Source organism: Siphateles boraxobius, unplaced genomic scaffold (genome assembly GCF_051911475.1).
Source record: "Siphateles boraxobius isolate OS27281-9 unplaced genomic scaffold, OSU_SipBor_1 13, whole genome shotgun sequence".
Lineage (NCBI taxonomy): Eukaryota > Metazoa > Chordata > Actinopteri > Cypriniformes > Leuciscidae > Siphateles > Siphateles boraxobius.
In genome coordinates, this window is record NW_027508733.1 from 27,753,360 (window position 1) to 27,767,650 (window position 14,291).

General features: G+C 33.9%; 1 protein-coding gene across 2 annotated transcripts in view; it reads right to left on the reverse strand.

Annotated features, from left to right (window-relative positions):
• Positions 1-14,291, reverse strand: part of rbm20 (RNA binding motif protein 20) — a 68,097-nt gene that overhangs the window by 28,777 nt on the left and 25,029 nt on the right. Inside the window, exon 1 of one of the 2 annotated variants that reach the window (XM_077226888.1) lies at positions 8,575-8,670. The exons of the other annotated variant lie outside the window; for it this stretch is intronic. The gene's annotated coding sequence lies outside the window, so the exon portion shown is untranslated. Of the gene's footprint in view, positions 1-8,574; positions 8,671-14,291 lie in introns of those variants that run through there. 2 annotated transcript variants of the gene reach the window in all.

Below are 14,291 nucleotides of genomic sequence, written 5' to 3' on the forward strand. Positions count from 1 at the left end.
CACATAACATTTAGTCAATTAAATGATTATGTGCCACGGAAAATGTACACAGTAAAAACTAGGCATCAGCAAAATACACCGCATTAGTGTATGGTTACCATTTGATTCTGATTTTGTACAAAGTAATTGCAACCGTCTACAACCAATTTCACAAGAGGCGACTAAAAAATATGTATTTTTAATTAGCCAATAGCTAGTAAATTGTACGATTACAGTCACCTGTAATTAAGTTAGAGGCAAAAAATAAGTTTAGCAGTGATATAATTTCATTGCCTGCTGAGCTTTATGCACCGTCGCTTGGTTGAGACTGAGAGCGCCCTACTCTGTCGCTTTCTCTCACACACACGCACTCAAATGAAGTACACAGTGAGTGAAAGAGAGAGCACGTGCAGGGCTCGTTGACAGAACTAGCACTGTCCCGATCGGACCAGTGCTGCGTCATCATGAAAGTTTATCATTTGCATGCTTTTTAAGCCTTGCCAATTTAACCATTCAAGCACAAGAATATGCGAAAGATAACTCACACGCACTGTGTGCAAAGTTTTGTGTGCGCAAACTCCACACCCAAACCATACTGAATTGAGCTCTCTTTCATGTCTTTTCACTTCAATAAACAATTTCAACACAAAATTGTCAAAATGCCCATCTTGGCGAGTATCCTAGTAAACATAGTCGGTTACGTGTTAAGTGAACGTAAACAGTCGAGAAATAAAACGCATGTGTACAGTATCAGTGTATTGGATCCGTGCATTTCTTAATGTGATAGCAGCCTAATATTCCTGCTGCTGTCTGTTACTGCAAAAAATCACTCCATGCTCTTGACTGAATAACTTTTGTAACTTCAATAAGTATTCATCTACATTTAATTTATACATTGAAGACTATTCAGTGTTATTTTTCATTTGATTACTTTATTGAATTTCTGTACATAATATAAATCTACATAATCTGTATCTAACTACTGTTAGATCTACCTGAAAAACATGAAAAGCACTGTTTATTTCATTTACATCCATCTTTGTTCTGTTGTTTATTTGTGCTTTTGCTTGTAGTTTGATTATTTGTTCTTGTTTTATTACAGACAGTTTACTTGACTTTGATGGTGTTTGAAATGTAGATTTAGATTTTTTATTTATTTGCATTGTTCTTGCATTCCATGTAAAAAGTCTGGCGAGTAAAAAAAAAATGTACTAGCCAACGGCGACTCGAGTTCAGTGTGTCCGTAGAGGGTAGAATTGGTTACTATTTCCATAAAGCTTTCATGGCTACCCAAAAAAACAACAACAAAAAAAACCCCAAAGCTCTTTTCTAGGAACTTTCTAAAAACCAAAAACTAATATTCCCAGAACAATACAGGAACCAAAAATGGTTACATGGGTCACTATTTTAGCGAAAAGCTTGTTTCCAAAACCTCAAGGTGCTGTAATGAGTTTTGTCTTGCTCAGTTACATTCTTCATGGCCAGACATGAGTTCAGAAACTGTGAACTCCCTGTCCCTGTTTGAGTGGACTGATTAATGCGCTCACATGTTTGCTAAATTTAGCAAGCACTACTATCAATCAAAATATCTGTGCAAATATCTGATACCACTCTCGCTGAGCACACACCCTCCAATCCAAGAGCCTCTCATAAGTGCCAAAGCCCCACGAAAGAGTTGCAATAGCAGAGAAAGATCGTACAACAATATTTCTCAAAGGTACAGGCCCTGATAAGGGGATTCTTTCGTGAGGTACATTCCAGGTGTTACGGTGTTTCAAATACAAACCAAGGTCATGCATGAGCGGTCAAGAAACAACTGGAACAAGAGGAGGCCCTCAGATCCTCTCAAATCTGAATTTGTGCAACTGAATCTTTTGGGGGGATTAACACCTCTCCAGAGTAGTGCTGGAGACATTTAAGATTATGACAAGGTCTTACAGGAGCCTTTCCAGATCGTAAAGTTCACACATCAATACCAGCTCTAAATAAGTTATCCCTTCTTTCTTTAGACCACAAAATAATCAGATAATAGGCTGTTTTTCTACTCATTACACAAATGTTCATATTTACAACACACATTAAATTAAAGATTTGCATGTAAGCGACAGTCCATTGCTGTGTTCCAGTTCACGGTGTTCAATGACTTGTGGGTTAATTTAGCTCTCCACTTCCTGTGAAGTGATATACTAAGGGATTTCTTCCATTTGTGGTTTGAGGTCACTCTGACCCTGATTTTGAGTCTTACATAAGTTGGCTGAATACACTTTTAAGTCCAGCAGGGCACTATAGGTAACTGGAACACACCTATTGAGTGAAAGTGTAAGAAGAAACCAAAATATCTATACCCAATGCACATGGCTACATCAGTATTTCAAGCATTAGTCTAATAAATATAGAGTTGGCAACCAGGCCACCTATGTTTCAAGCACTCCTGAGATTCATGGAGGGTTACAGTGACTGTCATCTGTCAATGGCCGCGTTTCCACTGTCACTTCCGGGGCTTGATCGGGCCTTGTCGGGGCTTCCTCAGCGCCAACGGTCAGGGTTTTTGTAGTGGTGGGGGAAAAATCGATTCTGTTCAGTATCGCGATATTTTGTGCATGCAATTATATCGATTCAAAAGCGCAAAGTATTGCAATATTTAATTTAAAATTATTTGTTTTACTTTCTGGTTTTCTGCATTAGTTTTCTCAGAGTTTACTCTGATCATTTACATTTGCGTATTACATCCACAAGGTGGCGCTTGTTGCAGTGCTCTGTTGTCGTGCATTCAACAGCAAATTAAAAATGAAAATGGCTTCACTATTACAACCGGTTGTACACAACGCTCCGTCTTCTTTCAAATCGAAAGTGTAGGTAAATTTTGGTTTTATGATTATTCTCAAGTTTATGTTACTCTATAATGTCTTCTTTATGTTACTCTATTGTATTTAAATAATTTTAAGTTATGTGTTGGGAGCTCACCATTCATGTGAGAGGTCTCCTATTCAGACAATAATTATACGTCCTGTCCTGAAATAAGGTCCTGTTGTCCTGAATGTTCAAGAATCAGTTTTCAAGTTTTTGGACAACCCTCCTAAGTTTTTGCACTTCATTTAATGTGTAGAAGATAATGTTTACAGAATTAAATGTGATATTTGAAGTGAGTTATTTTCCTCATTTTTTTGTAATGCCTTTGAATAATATGGGGGACATGAATTGCAATATATCACAGATTTGAATCACAATACTTGCTGTATCGCAATATGTTAAGAATCGCAATAATATTGAATCATGGCCCAAATATCGCAATACTATCGAATCGTCACAGTTTTGCCAATTCCCATCCCTAGTTTTTTTGGCCCGCCAAATACATTGGCCAAAAGCAGGCCAACTCGGGCTTGAGTTGTATATATTTCATATACCAGCTAACATCAGCTATTTAATTTTTAGAAAATAAACTCTGTTTTTACGGAAGCTTCCTCTGTTTCTCTGACTGAAAATATAACTGTATTGGGACTGTCACTGGAGAGAGTGCTAAAGCTCCCCAGGTCGTATTTTTGGAGGCATATTTATAGAAATTATCATTCTTTCTAAGTTTGATGTAATCATATTGTCCTGTGACTACAAATAATCAGACGCAACTGAATAAGTATGTGTCCTCTTTCTTTTGTGAAATAACGGTAAACCACTTTATTTCTGTGGGACTAATGTGCAATCTTGACACAAATTAATTAATTATGATCAATGTACCACTTATTATTGTAAAACTGTGAAAACATTGATTCCTTGGGTTTTACATATTCAAGTAAACAACAAAAATGCCAACAAACAGCCACTATCATGTTAGTTTTGCGATCTCGCTAGTTTCCAGTGATTTAACATTACACAGCAGGAGCTAAGCAAGGCCAATCGACTGCAAGAGTTCATACACGGATACCACTATTATAATACACTTAAAATGTAGGGTGGGACTTGGTTTTATCCATGAGGATTTGTATGTATTATGAAAAGAAGACACTATCATGAGTATTCAGAGGTTTTTTTTTTTTTTTAAGTCAGGCGCAAAAGAAGCTACTTATAGGCTACATTTTGATGAAAGATTAAAAAGACTTAGCATTTCTTTGGGAGAACAATGTGTTTTTAGAAACTAAACAGTGTCAAGTTTTATTGAAATCTGAGTTTAATGTTTCTCAGAACACAAATAAACATACAGATATTAGTTTAATTGTTGTTAGCATGTTAACATGTAGCCAAGAGCATCTTATGCTTCCAAAGGCACTGTGTCTTTGTCATGAAATGCACTATCTAAGCTTAATTAGTTATTAATTTGTATTATTTCTCAGATTACAAATAAACAGAGATGCCAGTTTAAATAATTGATTGTTTTTAGCACGTTAGCATGTAGCAATTGGGTTCTTATGCCTTGAAAGGCACTTTATATCTTTGTGGACAAGATGTACATACAGATTTATTTCTTTTCTTTTATCATTATAAGCAGTAGCATCAGTATAAGAGCAGTAAACTGGTACTTAAATATGGGTGTATATTACCACATTACTAGACATTCGCCAGTACAATATAACCTGGCATGTGAAACGGCATGCAAAACTGTAATGGAAATCTTGGGCAAAGACACAACATACATAAGATTTTATGGTACAACTGGCCTTTGAGACCCAACAGCTGGTCAACTGTAGCATACCACAATTAAGAGTGCAGAAATTGAGCCAACAATGGATTTAAAAAGTCTAGTTTTATGGTTGGCATGCTATAAAATGATCTTACACACTGTTAGTGCACGCAAACGTAATGAGGTTAGGTTTCAAAAACACTGTAACGTTAGTAGCACCTAAGTACTACTAAGTACCTAAAGCACATTTACACAAAGATTTGTTCGATATTTTTTCTTCTTCAAAACTTCGTTAACGCATTGCTAATATATTTAAACGGCATGTTGTAAAACGGCATGAACAAATAAATAAATAAATATCAGTGTTACCATTTTGTTGTTGTTGTCAACAATTTTTTAATCAAATTCTTTGTCTCGATTATCATTGAAGAAAACTGTGTAAACAAACATTTTCGTCAGCTATTTCATTTGCATGGCTGTGATATCAGAGAGGACTGTTGGACATTACTCCAGTATCGTCCCATCTTCATGACTCAAAAGCCTAAAATACACCAGTGACACACAACACAGCACGCTCAGCTACCATCGAAAACCAATATGGCTCTCACAGCTGCCTGCGCGCTTCTGCACTGGAGTCGTCTCGCATGAGCAGAGGATCCAGGTGTCAAATGCCCTTCACCAATTAATACAAGCCCGTCTTAAGACAGAAAATGTGCAGAGCATAATTATACGCCATTGTGGACGTACAATGTCTTTGCACCAATCTGGTCCGTGGGAAGGAACAAGCTTTGTGTATTTCTAGCTAATCCGCGGATAAATTGGCAAGAGTACAGAGGTCACGCCCCCTGACCTCATGATGGGACAAATTATGTCCTGAAAGCAACTGTTCCAGTTTATAAGGGCTGAACCAGAGACAGAGCAGTGACTGCATCTGCAACACCTATTGATACATTAAAACAGCATAGTGGCTGAAATAGTTTTATAATCGTTTAAACAAAATTAAAATAGAACAAACATTAAATGAAAATTATGGAAATATATATACACACACGCTACCATTCAAAAGTCAGTAAGATTTAAAAAAGAAAAGTAATTAATAGGCTACTTGCAGTCAACAAGGAATCAATTTATTAAATTGAACAAAAGTCTGTCTTTCTATCTATCCATCCATCCATCCATCTATTTATCTGTCTGTCTGTCTGTCTATCTATCTATCTATCCGTTTCTATCCGTCTGTTTATCCATCTATTTATCTGTCTGTCTGTCTGTCTATCTATCTATCTATCCGTTTCTATCCGTCTGTTTATCCATCTATTTATCTGTCTGTCTGTCTGTCTGTCTGTCTGTCTGTCTGTCTGTCTGTCTGTCTGTCTATCTAGCTGTATATCTATCCATCTATCCGTTTCTATCCGTGTGTTTATCCATCTATCCGTCCATCTGTCTGTCTATCTATCCATCTCTCTCTCTTTCTGTTTCTCTCTCTATCTGTTTGTCTATCTATCACCTATCTATCTCTGTCTATCTATCTCTGTCTATCTATCTATCTATCTATCTATCTATCTATCTATCTATCTGTCTATCTCTCTATCTGTTTATCTCTCTATCTCTGTATCTATCTCTGTATCTATCTCTGTATCTATCTCTGTATCTATCTATCTATCTATCTATCTATCTATCTATCTATCTATCTATCTATCTATCTGTCTATCTCTCTATCTGTTTATCTCTCTATCTCTGTATCTATCTCTGTATCTATCTCTGTATCTATCTCTGTATCTATCTCTGTATCTATCTATCTATCTATCTATCTATCTATCTATCTATCTGTCTATCTCTCTATCTGTTTATCTCTCTATCTCTGTATCTATCTATCTATCTATCTATCTATCTATCTATCTATCTATCTATCTATCTATCTATCTATCTATCTATCTATCTTTCTATCTATCTATCTATCTATCTGTCTATCTCTCTATCTGTTTATCTCTCTATCTCTGTATCTATCTCTGTATCTATCTCTGTATCTATCTCTGTATCTATCTATCTATCTATCTATCTATCTATCTATCTATCTATCTATCTATCTATCTATCTATCTATCTATCCATCCATCCATTTGTCTGTCTGTCTATCCGTTGATCTGTCTCTCTATCTGTTTCTGTCTGTCTATCTATCAATCATAAAATAAATCTGTCAAATTCATTAATTATTTGTAATTATTATTATATATTCATGTAACAAGCATATAAAATTGCAATTGTTTTAATTAGAGAGAATGATATGTTGTATGACGCTCTATTTACTGTATTAATTAATTGTATTTATCGTAGGGTTATGTATGAAGTGTCGTGGTGTGTGTGACCATGTTCTGCTGCTGCAAAGACATTGCTCTTTCCGGCCATTATTGTGATGTAATGCTAAAATATTTGTAAACTTACTTTTACAATTTCCACTTTTAATCCATTAATAGAAACATTATATAAGCTTTACATCTAGTTATATAATAAAAACCTGCTGTAGAAATATAATGTTCAAACTATAATATAAAGTGCAGTTACACTTTATATTTTAAGGTGACGTAGTTGCATTGTACTTACTCAAATAAGTACTGAATAATATTAAATAACTACATGTTTAAGAGTATTTAGGGTAAGGGTTTGGTTTAGTTAATAGTAATTATAATTTACTGTAATTACTATGTAAGTACATTAAATGTACTCCTGAACATGAATTACTAATGAACATTTTGCCGAGGACATCAGAGGCCGTCTATCCCGACTAATGTAATGGGGCGCGTATAGTACCATATTCAGTTTCTGCTTACACGGGCATCTGGTGTCTCACATGTAACGTACTGTATGCGCAAGGTTTCTTTTCCCATCGGATTTAAATGTACATAAAGTGTAAACTTACAAATTATCTCTCAAATGCAGAATGTCCTAACTATATGACCACAAGTGACTGAAGTTTTTCTCAGAGAAAACTTAACTGGTGTTTAGGAAGACTCTTATTTACTCTTTTTAGACATAATAAATTATTAAATTGTATGTATATAAATATCACTGTAAAAATTTGATGATCAATATGTCATGACAACATTTGTTTTTACATTGCTTTAACTTATCAAAATAAGATCAACTTATTTCAACAAATTCAATACATTTTTTAACTTAAACATCCACGTTGATTGAACTTAAAAGTTTAAGGCAGTAACTTTTTTTACAGTGTGTATTTCAAATACAATATTTAGCTTTGATTACTACAAATGACAAAACAAAACTACAAAAAAAGTTTCGTTTTTGTGTTAGACAATATAAGAATCCTTCTTTTTCAAGCATTCAACTGAAATTATTATATTTTACTATAAATTATGTTAAGCTATACTATAAAAGTGGAAATTTGCAATTGTTCAATTAAGGACCCGTTTCATAATCGTCTCGTCGTTGTATAAACTGGTGTAACTACATTAGACATAAAAATTAAAAAAAATAAACATTTGGTGTAGAAACAATTTTCACTAAGAAATTACTTTTACATTTCGCCCAAATAAAGTAATACTTTGAATAAAACATGACATTTTGGAGTATAAAAAGTGAAATATTAAAACATACGCTAGAAACCTTTGTTTTATTTACAACTTTGAATTTTTTTTTTTTTTTTTTTTACAGTTTAGTGAGGTTGATTCAGTTATATTAGTTTTATAAAGATAGAATATAAATAGAATTGAGTTTCCCAAATTCAACATGCATCTTTGTCTGGCCGTACAACGGCACATCAACCGCGCCGGTCTCCAGTAATGCCACTCCACAAACATCCAAGCTCTTGTCGTCCTCACACACACTACATATGCATTCAGAGAGGAAACAATAAATTATCCTCCTGAGATGTACGACCCACAGATTTAAATCACAAAAACTTGGCGGCCACTTCACGATCTATGTCAGAACACACTGTCACCACATTACCAGGCCGCTGGCTCTTACCTCGCTCAGATCCAGGGCTCTGTGTACACTAGCCGCTTCTAGTTCCCTATGCCACGAATGTGTGCTGCTCCATTCGGCCTGGAATAGTTCAGCGTCACATGTGCTGCGCGAAAGTGAGTGAAGGGAAAACAGGGAGGGCGATGTTATGTGAACTAACACCTTATGGATGAAACCATTCCCAAATTGGATGTGCCTCCCCATCCCATGCATCAAATATACTTTCATTAGGCATAATTGTTTACCACATGTACGAACGAAAAACTTTTAATTTTAATTTTAACTTTTAACTTTGTAGTTATATGAGGTAGGAGAAAAAAAATAAACCAAAGATTTGATTGTTAATATGCATTGCCTATTTTGGTATTTTGGTAAGTAGAACCTAGTCATCCTGATTTAAAACAGATTAAAATATTTTTTTTTTAAAACAATTTTTTTTAAATTATAATTAGGCCTCTTATTACATTCAAATGTTTGGGAACAGTACAATTCTATTTGAACAAAAACGGACACTTTCATTCAGCAAGGATCCATTAAATTGACTGAACAATAAGTGCAAGAAATTGATTTTTATCAATAGTATTGTTGATGTTCAGTGTCGTAGACTTTGGCGATGTTGAGGTGTCTTTAAAACACTATCGGACAGACCCTGTTGCTCAAAAGACATTTTTTTTTTTTTTACAAAATCCTGTTTAGGAAATACTGCCTCCATAGTGCAATTTTTAAAGAAGAGGTTTCAGTTTTCAGCCTTTTTTACCTATTTTATTTTACCTCTGAAATGTGGGTGAATGTTTTTAAGCGCTGCATTGAAAAATCATAATATTTATTCCTTCATTTTGAGAAACCCTGTTTTTAAAGAATGTATTGAATCCGCAGTTTTCTGACCTCGTGAGTCGTGAATATGGTAATGTCGGTGGGAAAATATCACATTCACACATTTAAATAGAAAAAATTAATAAAGTATTTTTTCTGTAATTTAGTTAAAGTTACCGATGTAATTGAATGAAATACTGTATAGACTACGGAAACAATTCTATATAAAACAATAGTGGATTTAACATCAAATTTGAATGTCTAATGTTAAAATGTAAGGTTTTTTTGTAACTTTAATTCCTTTAATGTATTCACCTCAGTTCAAGAATGATTTATGCAATTTTATATTTATTGGAAAGAATTAAAAGAGCAGTTTCATCCTTGTATCGTTGAACTGGTCAAAGTTGATATAGGATTTAGAAATTAGTAATAACTAATCCAATACTATATAGAGAGTGAGTATTTAATTACAGTATTACACTGTTAAGATATAATTAGCTAGTAATTATTATTATTTTAGATGATTAACTAACCCAACACTGCTATAAACTAAAATATTTATCATGTACAAAAGCCGAATCATGTACAAGAGCGAAATTTAAAAATAACTCTTAATTTTAACTTCTATTTGAGTTTGTGGATTGTGTAATAAAACTTTCTGTATCTTTAATTGTTATAAAGGTTTTTTTTAATTATCTGTTCTAACTCTTAAAAATTACCTTTATTTGTGTAACCTAATGTAGTCAGGTTGAAATATTCATATTAAAAAGCTTTTTACTTAAAAAGGTTAATTCAATTTACATTAAAAAAAATCACAAAGTGCATTTAAATATAACACACAGAGTTCATTTTTAGATTGCCCGACAAAAATGCAAACCACGCAAGTTTAAGAAAGTAGAAAACAAGCATGTTAACAGTAGGATCTTTAAAACAGAATTAAATTTAAGTCGAGAAGTGAAACATGAGCAACCCAAATCCAGAAAAGTCACGTAGGAGTTTGTGGGATAATGTGCGAGTATTAAATCCTAAATGTGATCCTTGTTTGACAGCGTTCTGTCTTTGCCAAGACGCCCACCTGGCTCTGAACTTCATATGTCCGGTTTCTCTGTGTCCTAGTTTTCACATTTTTAATTAGCAACATCCGTGAGTTGTAATGCCAGATGAGTGGTATCACCTGCTTATCATGATGAACTGAAGCGCTGACAGCGTGTGGGATCAAACACAACGCCCTGACAGATCTGCTAAACTATCGGCAATATTAACAGAGAACAGACAGTCATTACGAACCGCAAACATGTGTCGAACCTTTGGCCGCAAATGCTGGACAGAGTTACTGACAAAATCTTAAAATAAACAATATATAATCTTGCAATAATAATAATTAATTTGCTTAAATGTGTTTGATGAAAAGGGTTTTTTGTGTGTGAGCAATTTAAAAAAAAAATCTGTCTTTTAGTTTGCTATTTGCAATAGACTTTGTAACTACTGTAATATTACAAATACCTGTAGGCAATTTAAAAAATTGTGTTTATCATTGAATTTTTAAGATTTTAAATCTTCTGCGTGTGTGTGTGTGTGTGTGTGTGTGTGTGTGTGTGTGTGTGTGTGTGTGTGTGTGTGTGTGTGTGTGTGTGTGTGTGTTAGCTGTTGCCTTAATACTATCTATATGTATATACCTATATATCTATATCTATCTATCTATCTATATCTATCTATCTATATCTATATATATAAGCCTACATTATATAAAATACATGCGTATTAGTGGGAAATTCACTAATTTAATTGAATTGAATTTTTGCTGCAATAAGATAAACTATATTCGTAAGAAACATTTCCTAAACAAAAACACTCTTTAAAAGGATGCAGGTCTCAATCCTAAATTTACCATATAGGCGACATTTTGTTATCGATGTCAAGAATGAACACACAGAGGAATTCACTGTATGGCAAATCAGAGAAATTCAACATTCATCAAATACTATTTCATTAAACTTAGTGACGAAACAAATACTTATATTATATTATACAATAATATAAATATTACGTTTTATATCAAATTTAATATTGTCAAAACTGCACCCCATCAAAATATATTGTAATTTTGGTATAAGTGTGCACCAAATTGATTTCAGATAACTTTAATTACACAAATCAAATCAGAATTTGAGGTAAATTAGAGGCTTCTGTGAATTGAAATGTTCTTCTTTCACGGTCCATTAAATAAACATTTTATTTCAGTTTCTGCTTGAATTACCCATTAACAAGAGGTCACACTTACCACCAATAGACATTTTTAAGTATTTATTAAAAGCATATGAACAAAACATGTATTAGAAAGAGTTTTGCTAAAGAAAGAAGAAAATTTTTCAAAATTTTCATATTAATGAAATTTAAATTTCTATTGGTGACACATTTAATAACTTGTTTATGGGTCATTCAAATTGAAAATGAAATGCATGATTTAAAAAAGTAGTTATATACATTTCTCTGAATATTTAATTTGTAGTTTCTAAATTTCAAATTCAAAATAAATAAATAAAATTAAATCTTGCTTGAGGCTTTACTTTGAATTAAATTCAAACCCAGCAGCAAAATCTGAGTTTTAAGTGAGGTCTAACTTCATTTCTGAATAGAGTACAATCCTGGTTCATGCAAGCACTCTATGAAGATATTCCATCCAAAATTCCTGATTTAAATTCAACAATATTTAATTACTAACCGAACAGAATTAATTAATCTAAATTCAAGACCAGTGAACCTTTAAACTCGGCAGCTTCAAATATGTTGCTCAGGGTTGCCAGCTCTGCGTAACAAAACTATCCCGATGTCCAGTCAAAAGTAGCCCAATTTCCATATCCCACATATCAAAACTCAAGATATGCAACTCCCATACCTCAAATACATATTTTACAGTCACTGTAAAAACAACTATAGTGATCATAAACACACCTCAAAGGTTCCCTGCCGCTCGCTCTCCGTCATGACAAAACTTAACATCTAGCACAATTTATCATTGGTAGAATATATCATATTACAATACAAGGTTTCAGTCAAATATGATTCATGCAAAATATCGAACCTTTAACCTGCAGGAGGGAAAAAAATCAACCCGTCGGCACCAGTTTTAAAGTGGCCCAATTACACGGGAAACCAGTGGACTTGGCAACTCTGGTTGACCCCAAACACATGTGGTCGAGCGAGCAGTGAACTGAATACCAGAGCAGAAAGTGAGAGAAATCTTTCCAGCCAATCACAAACTCAACCCTCAAACACAAGACAGATGCTTTCAGTTGCAGAGAAAATCTTATTTTTACTAATTCTGTGTCAAAACCAGAATAACCAGCTGTTTTCTCTAACAGTGGTTTCGCATGATGATTGAGAATATCTGTTAATTTAGTCCTCCTAACTTAAATTTTAATATCATGAATAATATTTTTGCAATTGCTGTTGGGTAAAACAGTACTGTATGCATCACGTGGCATACATTGAGACAACAGTCAAGCAAGTTTTTTTTAGATGGTTTGTATTAATGCACATTAAAAGCATCTGGATGTAGGCTAGTTGTAGGCCTGCATGTGCATTTTAATTTTTTTAACATTTTATAAAATTATTTAAGTATTAAATGACATTTTTAAATTAGATTTTATGTTACCTTTGCAGTTATCGTCGTTTCATACTGTGTTTTATGTTTAAAAGTTTGCTGATAATTCTAAACAATTAAATTAGCATAAAATTCTTTTCAAACAGAGAAATGTTGTGGAAGATGGATTTTGTTTGACTTTATTTTTTACTTAAGATAGTTCTCTACACAAAAATTGTATGTGTTAACATTAGTAAATGCACTGTGAACTAACATTACTTGTATGCGAGAGACTTGCTTTGAAAAAAGCGTTGTGTGAATGGCTTCGCATTTTTTCATTCCACTGCTTTTCAATGTAGACACGCTAGACGGACGTCTTTAACCACCGCGTTCGCATCTCGCGACTTTTGCAGCATCTCGCGCATGACACTGCGCGAAGACTCAAGATGTGTTTTTTAAAAGTTTAACTTATTTTAAGTTAGTGAAATGGAAAAATGTGTTCTGTATGAATCAGCCCTTACGGCCACAGAACGCGTATAAAAAAGCGAGACGCACCACTGTGATACAAAAGACGCAAGACGTGTCATAAAATTTGTCACGTCTGACATGTCAGCAAAAAAATGTTTGCTGATTCGTAGTGTGTGTTGTTCACATAGAAAACTATGGCTTAGCACATTGGAATGGAATAGTCTCTAACAGTGTATTAGCCTGTTTTTATATAGACCAATTCATATTTGAAAGCACATGAACCACTGGTCTTTTGGAATTATTAAAAATATGATAATGACTGTTTGTTAATGAATAGCCTAGTTTCACATCATTATTCAAGTCCCCCTGTGGGGAAAAAAGTTTGTAATGTCATTTATGTGTCTATGTAGTGGTTTAACGTGCATTAATACAAACCATGTGCAAGTGCATAAGTCAACACCACTGATGAGTATTATCTCCTTAAAACTGCAGTGAACCAAAAAACATGGTTAGAAATCGCTGGTGATTCTGACATCACAAACTACATTGTAACCAATCAGATCAACGTATCGGCTGGCTTCAGAATATCATTAACTATGACCGCTCTGATACAGTCTCAAGAGATGCCGGTTATACCGGTATATTTTTCTGTTGATATGAAAAATCTGATACATTTAGCAAAATAGCGGGTGTATGTTGTAGTATATTACGATGTTATGATGAACTATATGCCTTTCTCCGCTGATGTTCTGAGTTATTCAAAGCGTTTCTGATGAAGGCAAACGGGAACATAGTTAGTGTAACATTAGCAACACATTAACATTAGCTGTTTGATAACAGTCAATCAAAAGGCTAA